Source organism: Corylus avellana, chromosome 2, assembly GCF_965113065.1.
Source record: "Corylus avellana chromosome 2, dhCorAvel1.hap1.2, whole genome shotgun sequence".
Classification (NCBI taxonomy): Eukaryota; Viridiplantae; Streptophyta; class Magnoliopsida; order Fagales; family Betulaceae; genus Corylus; species Corylus avellana.
In genome coordinates this window covers 15,830,165-15,839,269 of record NC_142491.1, presented here as the reverse complement: position 1 = coordinate 15,839,269, position 9,105 = coordinate 15,830,165, and the positions used below count along the sequence as shown (strand labels likewise).

The 9,105-nt window shown below is 37.9% G+C and overlaps 1 pseudogene; it reads left to right on the top strand.

Annotated features, from left to right (window-relative positions):
- The first annotated feature begins 8,039 nt into the window (after positions 1–8,039).
- Positions 8,040–9,074, top strand: LOC148587409 (serine/threonine-protein kinase ZRK1 pseudogene; annotated as a pseudogene).
- Positions 9,075–9,105: the final 31 nt, after the last annotated feature.

Genomic DNA, 9,105 nt, shown 5'->3' with positions numbered 1-9,105 from the left:
GCTGGACTGCTGAGAAAGTTGAGGTCTACTGTGCCTGCAATTCCAGACAATGATGATGACGAAAACTTCAACATAACCGATTACTCAATTGCGAGAAATGTGAAGAAAGGGGTGTGCTATCGATGCCTTAAGGGAAATCGTTTCACCGAGAAGGAGGTTTGCATTGTTTGTGGGGCTAAGCATTGTTATAATTGCGTGCTGAGAGCAATGGGGTCGATGCCAGAAGGGAGAAAGTGTGTTACTTGCATTGGTTTTAGAATCAATGAGAAGAGGCGAGGGACGCTGGGGATGTGTTCTAGGCTGCTCAAGCGGCTGCTCAATGATTTGGAAGTTAAACGGGTAATGAAAGCTGAGGTTTTGTGTGAAGTGAATCAGGTACCGCCAGCGCTTGTTTTTGTGAACGATGAACCTCTTAGCATAGAAGGGCTCGTTCAATTGCAGAACTGCAAACACCCACCAAAAAATTTACGACCAGGACGCTATTGGTATGATAAAGTATCCGGTTTCTGGGGAAAGGTGAGCATCGATCAGGATCTAGAAGTTCCATTTTTGTTTTTTTTCTTCCTGTTCTTTTGCACCACAATGGAATAACTGTTGTCGCTTGATTGAACAGGAAGGACAAAAGCCTTCCCAGATTATTAGCCCTGAGCTAAAAGTTGGGGGCAACATCAACCGAAAAGCTAGCAACGGAAACACAAATGTATTGATAAACAGTAGGGAGATTACTAAAGAAGAGCTCTGGATGCTGAAGGTTGGTCTGCTCAATGTGTTAGAATATAAATTAAATGATTAAATGCATCTTTGATAACCGAATAAATGATAATTTAACTTGGTATTTAAGTCAAAGGCTCTTCTATATGTGTTGGGATTAAATTTATTTTTTCCTATGAGTTTAAGCTTTTGGGATAAGTGAATTGTAGTTAGCATTTAAAACATGTAGGATTAAAGCTATTATGTTATATGTTTGCAGGTAGCTGGGGTGACATGTGAAGGACAGCCTCACTATTGGGTGAGTGCTAACGGGGAATACCAGGAAGAGGGGCAGAATCCTCTAGTGGGTAGAAGTAAAATATGGGACAAGGTATGTGTAATTGCTGATGTATATTGCCATGCTTGTTTTACCCATTTCATCTTCTTAAGGCTTAAAATAAATATGGAAATATCCTCTTTACAGACTAGAACAAAGATGGTTTGTGCGGTCTTGTCTCTGCCAGTTCCTCCTGCAGGCGCAGTGAGAGGGAGCCAGAACCGGAGGCAGCATAGCCATCAAAGCTAAAAAAAAAAAAAAAGAACGAAAAGGACAGAGAGAGATTTACATAATAAAAGAAAGTGAAAGCTGGCGCTCCTTGAATGGACTGTGACGATGACGCGAGTCACAGATGGTGGTCCTCCGAATAAAAGGCGGACGGTGATAGATGAGGAGTAACGTGGGAGCACAGCGATTATATATAGTACTGGTTATGCAGTGTCTTCTTCAGCTTTCATATACATGCGCAGTTGCATCAGAAGAAACGAGTTGAAGAAGAAATGTCAAGAAGCTTTCGCTTTTGTAGTTTAAAATATTTTGTGGTATTTTCTCTTTTGTTACAAAGTAAAAAAGCAAACTCAACAGCATTATCTTTGTTTGGTTTTCATCCGCAAAGCATAAACTAGCTGCATGCCTCGACACAACTATAGTAGTGGAACGACACTCCGTATTATCTAATCAGCACAGCTTTATTCATTCAAAAAACAAAAAAAATACAGAAAACAAAGAAAGAAAAACTGTGGAGATCGAGGAAGATTTGGAGTAGTTAATTGAAAATATGAGAAAATAAACTTTACCTCTTGAACTATTTATTTATTTGCACTTTAAATTCTAATATTTAAAAAGTGATATTTTACTCTCTTAAACTTTTAAGTTGTTACAATTCGACTATTTTGATTTTTTTTTCTTCCTAAAATGCCTTCATCCCAAGTTAAAAAAAATAAATAAAAAAAATTAAGAAGTGAATGGTCTAGGCTAGCCGAAGCCACCCCAGGCCCAACTGGGGTGGCTTGCCACCCCCTTCATTTTTAATTTTTTTTTTTTTTTTTTTTTTTTTAACTTGGGATAAGAGCATTTTGAAAAAAAAAAAAAAAAAAAAAAAAAAAAAGAAGTCAAAATGGTTGAATTGCAATAATTTAGAAGTTTGGGAGGTAAAATGTCACTTTTTAAATATTAGAATTAAAAGTACAAATAAGTGAATAGTTTAGAGGGTAAAATGTATTTTTCCAGACAGAATATTATAAAACACAAACAAAACTTAGATTAGATAATACTGCATGTAAACCGTGACAATAAATTGCGGCATCCATTTTCAATACGACACATTGCTTTAACAAGCATGGACCAACCCAAATTACCACAAGGAGTCTTCCTATTTATGCCCCACGCCAGATGGTCTATCATGAGCAACTAAAACCCACGTTTCAGTGGTGTTATAAATAGGGCATAGTAGTACAATTAATAAAGTACCTTCGTAGGCTCGTAAATATGTGGTTGCTATTTTGTTCCCAAGCCTTACTTGTTTGTCATTGAATTAATTACACCAGGATCTACCAATTACTACACCTCAATTGGATACGTTTGTAAGTTTGTTAAAATGTTTTTTAGAAAATTTTTGTTGTTTTTTAGTTTTATAAGTGCTTTGTATTGTTTGTTATATTTTTTGAAAAAAAAAATAGATAACAAAACCGTTAGCAAACATGTCGGACCCAATTTCCCCGGATTTTGAAATTCATGCTGATTCATTTTTGCTTGTACACATCTGAAGTTTGGAAGATGAGAGTGGCATTACAGTTCAATTGTAGAACAATCAGAATATTTTGGATCGTAATGGAGATGACTTTGTAGTTTCATAAGACATTTAGGCCCTGATTAAAAGAAAGAAAAAAAGAGAAGGAATACAAAAATCAAAAGCGACTATGATAGAAAAATGCGATGGGTCGAGGTTTGTGTGTCCGTTGAGATAGGCTAAGGCCCCACAATGGGCTGAGCACAGGCCTGGACTAGAAAAAGGGTTGTAGAGTAGATTTTCACTGGGCCAGGGCCACGGGTTTCTTGTGCTATATCCACCCAACATGTGCTAAACGAGTTCAATACGATTCCGACTCTGTGTGAGTCCCTCTCGGCTCTCTGACTCCAACTTTCCTCGAAATTTCCGTTTACCTTTGTGCAGAAGATAGGCCCCGGGCCGGCCCAATCCTTAGGCGGGTTAGGTGGCTGCTTAGGCCCCCAATTAATAATTTTTTTTAAAAAAAAAAAAAAATTATAAAAAATTTTAAGTCATTATTACCATTCATATTCCTTAATCGTGGTAATTAAATAATTTAAAATAGGCCCCCAATTTAAGGAAAAGGATCCTCTCTAGTCTAAAATGGACAGGAGGGTATCCCGTTAATGGTTAAAGAAATTCCTAAGACCACAAATGTACCATGTGTCTTCCCAATAAAAATAATAACAATATTATATTATTTAAGGTTTTTTTTTTTAAATAAAAAATAAAATAGGCATCCCCATTCTTGCCATAGGGGTGGCCAGACCACCTCATTTTTGCCCTAGGGGTGGCCGACCAGCCAGGAGTAGCCGAACCACCCCCATAGGCCGAACCCCCAATTTTCTAGTTGGGCTTAGAGGTGGCTTCGGCCACCCCAAACCAGAATGACCCTGGGGTGGCTTCATGGCCCTCTGAACCATCCTCAAATCCCAACCCTATATATATATAGGGGTGTCAAAAATAACCGGGAAACCGGAACCGGGACCGGAAAACTGGGAAACCGGAAACCGGAAAACCGGGGACCGGTTCCGGTTCCGGTTTTTGGCACCCGGTAAAAACCGGGAAAACCGGAACCGGGTCTTATTTTATATATATATATATATATATATATATATATTGTCTTTGTAATATGTTTGTGAACTATTTTTATTGTGAGTGTATTTCTTTTGATTGGTAGATTATTTAAATACTTGTTTTATTTTTTATTTTTTTGGGTTTTGAATTGTTGTAGTAAGGGGTATTTATTTCTTGTGCATGTTGGTTTGTTTATATACTTGTTTTTACTTTTTATTGTTTTAATGTTTTTTTTATGTATCTAATTTAAAATGATTTTTAGGGTATTTTAAAAAATTTGATTTTTTATTTCTAAGGCTCATATAGGCAAAAATATTGATTTTTTAGGATTTTTAGGCTTTTTTAGGTTTATTTTTTAATTATTTGGAACAATCACAATAAAGCTTCTTTAATTTAGACAAAAAGATTAATAGCTTTTTTTTAAATGAGCTAACTTATGAAAAAAATAATTGGCTTATTTTAGGCCCAATACCTAAAATAAGCCACAAACATTAATTTTTTTTCAAAAACCGGTTACCGGACTGGGTAAAACCGGAACTGGCCGAGAACCGGGACCCCGGTTAACCGGGGTCCCGGTTCCGGTTCCGGTTTCCCAAAACCGAGAACCGGGGTACCCCGGTTCCGGTTCCGGTTTTGGCCAAAAACCGAAAAACCGGACCGGGTTGACACCCCTATATATATATATATTTGTATTTGGCCATTGGGGGTGGTCCGACCCACCTTTTAGGGCCACTCCAGTTTGGCCTGTTTGGGTTGGCCAAAGCCACCCTAGGCCCAATGGAGGTGGCCGAACCAACTCCATAGGCCATGGGGGGTGGTTTGGCCACCCCTAGTTGACCATTGGGGTGGCTTGAGCTAAAATGGAGGTCGCCAGCCACCCCTATGGCAAGAATGAGGATGACTATTTTTTTATTATTTTACTATTTATAAAACCTTAAATAATATTATATTATTCTTTTTATTGGAAAGACACATGGCACATTTATAGTCTTAGGATTTCATCCAGTCCACTAGGATCATTTTCCCCAATTTAATAAAGTCCCTAATTAAGGAATTCTAATAAAACAATTTCCATATAACAAAAAAACAAAATTAAAGACATAATTGCCATCAATATATACACTTTAATTAAGGCCCACTACTTAATTTAAAAAAGTCATTAATATCATATGATCCTCTAACATTCTGAAATAAGTAAGACTTAAAAAATTGATAATAATAAAATATTCAATCCTAATCATGTTACACATGTCTAACCGTAAACAAAATCTAGAAAATTAATTTAAGCGTTTAAAATCAAATGGGAAAAATAAATAAATAAATGGTAGAAGATGGAAAGTTTTTAAAATTTATTCAGTATGTTAGAATATATGAAAAATATATTATATTTTCTACATATTCCATAATTATGCTGATATTGAAATATTCTCTATTTATGGGTTAATTGTAATCATATATTGAGATTGTAATCAAATAAAGGGGATTTGATTACCAAACTTGTATTTAGACATTATCCTATAAATAGGGACCTTTGTATTGTAGACAAATTAAGTTAATGAGCACAATGTAGCCCTTAGGGATATTCTGAGTGGTGGATGTAGGTGTCTAACACCGAACCACTCATAAGTTCTTTGTGTTTATTTTCTATATTGCTTCCGCTTATATTCCCTCATATTTATTATTTCAACAAGGTATCAGAGCCACTTTCTTTGTGGACTCAAATTATTTTTCTTATTTTTTGCTGTTCAATTTATCTCATATTTCTTTTCCTCAAGCATGTTTTTGTCTGTCAATCCGATTGTTTTCCATAACAATCGTCCGATCCAACCTGCCATCACAAGATCAAGTCAACTGTTTGCCGACAACCACAACAAAGCCCACCACCAGCAATAGCCAATTCAGCCTACCTTCCATCCGACAGAGCCGCGCCATCGTCTGGCCTTCTCCGGCGTCATCCCACTCCCAAACGACGCCTTCCATAGCCATTGTCACTGCCGAACGACACCTTCCACTGCCAGCAAGTCACTCCAGAAGCAGCCGCGGCACTGCCGGTTGTCCACGGTTCCACGATTCACCGCCACAAATCTCCCTGCAACCAGTGCTTCCACCACTACCGGCCTTAGTCTTCAGCTTCCGCGCCGTCCAGATCTACTCCTCCGGTTATGCCAGCGTCCTTTCCTCAATTCCTCCGGTCATGCATGGCCATCTCTGTTGCAACAAAATATGCAGAGAAAGAGGAAGAAAGAAGGGGACAGACAGGCATGGAGAAACTGGTGAATGGAGGAAAGAGAAAGAAAACAAAGAAGGGACAAGAGGCGTGAAAAAAAAAAAAAAAGGGTGCTGCGTGTGGCGTAGAGTGAGGAGAGAGAAAAGAAAAAAAAGGTTTCAGCCAAGTGAAAAAAAAAAAGGTGCTGCGTGTGGCGTGGAGTGAGGAGAGAGAAAAGAAAGAAAATAAAAGGAAGAAAAGAAAAAGAAGGTTTCAACCAAGTGAAAAAAAAAAAAAAAAAAAAAAGGGGGAAGAAGAAGCGGTCCAAGTGGACCACATCACACGCGCCACGCGCCGGTCAGGTTCGGTGCGCTGATCTGATAACCGCCCAAGTGGGCTCATTTTTTTTTTTTTTTTTTTTTTTTTTTTTAAATTTTTGGCCCGAGTTGGCCCTTTTTTTTTTTTGGCTCATAGTCAGCCCTGGCCCGTAGTCGGCCCCTTTTTATTTTTGGCTCATAGTCAGCCTTGGCCTGTTGTTGGCCCCTTTTTATTTTTGGCTCATTGTCAGCCTTGGCCCGTTGTCGGCCCCTTTTGAAGTTTGGTTCGTTGTCAACCCTAGCCCGTTATTGGCCCTTTTTGGAGTTTGACCCGTTGTCGATCCTTTTGAATCTGCATTCACCAACCACCTGCCACAGTCGCTGGCTGCCCGCCAGCCTCTATCTCCTCCGGCAGTCGTCATCATCTACGGCCCGTTCCCCTCCTCCACCACCACCGTCATCATTGTTTCGGATTTCAAACTCAAGGTTCCAAAATATTCCACCTTGAGTTTGTAGGGGATGTTAGAATATATGAAAAATATATTATATTTTCCATATATTCCATAATTATACTGATATTGAAATATTCTCTATTTATGGGTTGATTGTAATCATATATTGATATTGTAATTAAATCAAGGGGATTTGATTACCAAACTTGTATTTAGGGGGTGTTTGGCAAATGAGATGGCCTAAACACTGTAGTTGATGTAGATTGATGTGAAAAAAAGTAAGAATGTTTGGTATAAAAAAAATGAAAAAGTGGTATGGAAAAGTGAAAAAGTTTTGTTTTGTAGTGATTTTTTTTATTTGAATAATAATAAAAAGTGAATGATTTGATATTAAAAGTGAAAAAGTTAGAATGTTTTAATGTTGATTTTTTTGGGAAATGGTGATGAACAGTGTTTGGCCCATCCCCATCCTCATTACCAAACAAACCCTTAGACATTACCCTATAAATATGGACCTTTGTATTGTAGACAAATTAAGTTAATGAGCACAATGTAGCCCTTAGGGGTATTCCGAGTGGTGGACGTAGGTGTCTAACACCGAACTAACTGTAAGTTCTTTGTGTTTATTTTCTATATTGCTTCCGCTTATATTCCCTTATATTTATTATTTCAACATAGTAATTAATCAATAATTTTGCATCTCAAAAAGCGAGGAGAATGATTTTTAAATAAAAATATAATATTATTATTAAAATTAATCTTTAAATATAAATTTTTTTTAAAAAAGCCGCTTAAAATTTTCGCCAAAGGCCGGCTCAATCCCACTCAAAATATATAAAGCCGGCCTGGGAGCATTAATTTGTCCGAAAAAGGCCGACAAATTGCATTGACTAGGAAGGCAGCGCTTGGTTTTGACCAAATTAACCATTGATTTCAATATCAGTGTGACTGACCACCTAATCAACTTCTCACGAAATTTCCGTTTACTTTAGTGGAGAAGAGAAGGAGTATTTTATATTTGTCCAACAAACAGAATTGATGAGGAAGGTTGCGCAACTTGCGCTTAGTTTCGACGAAATCGAAGTTTACTTTTCGTGGCTGCTCTTGTAGATAGTGGGGAGACAGAGAGAGGGAAATGGGATAAAAGTTTGGCCCTGTAGAGTGCGGAGACAGAGAGAGAGAGAAGGGAAGCATGTTGCAGAAGAAGAAGCTGGTTGCTGCTCTTGTAGATCGTGGCCGGAAAAAGAGAGAGAAAGAGAGAGCATTTATAGAGAATGGAGGGCTTGTATTGGAGAAGTTGGTTGCCTCTTGTAATGGCAGGCCTATTCCCATCCGTACCTTCTCCTATAAAGAGCTCATCTCCGCAACGAATAACTTTGATCATCACCTTATTCAACGTGAAGAGTACCGTAAGTATACATTTTACAAGGGTTCTTTTGAAGGCCAAAATTTTTCCATTAGGAATTATTATAATGAAAAGAGCTTGGAGTATGCAGTTACAGATATAGGTATTTCTGCAAAGACGAGCGCTCATAAAAATATTTTAAAATTGATAGGATGTTGTCTGGAGACTTCAGTTCCGAATTTAGTGTTTGAAAGTGCTCAAAATGGAGTCCTTGCTGATCGAATTTATATATCTCAAAGAAAAGGTACGCCCATGGTGTGGCAGAGCAGATTAAAAATTGCAAGAGAAATTGCTCATGCAATTGCATATCTTCACACTGCATTCTCCAAACCAATCATCCATATGATTATACAAATGGAAAATATTTTCTTAGACGAGCATGATGTTCCCAAACTTACAGATTTTTCACTTTCCATTTCAATTCCCGAAGGTGAAACTCATGTGGTACTTGATGAGGTGCGCGGGACTATGCATTTCTTATGTCCTCAAATTATACGTACAAAGATAGTAACGGAAAAAAGTGATGTTTATAGTTTCGGAGTGGTTCTTATACAGCTTTTAAGCGGACTAGATTATCAAGGTTTAAGGACATTAGTTTGTGAAAGTAGTGAGGACTGGGTCTGGGTAGATTATTTTAAAAACGGTTCTATGGATGAGATTGGGGATCCTGCAATCCTGGCAGAAGGAGGAGTTGGTGTAGAACAGCAATTGCAAGCTGTGCGGCAGCTTGCTCTCATATGCATAGATGACGATCTAAAGATAAGGCCGACGATGATGGATGTTACAAAAGAACTTAGGCGGATTGAGAGATTCGTCGCATGATTATTTTCTCACTTGTCCCATCATCTAAGTT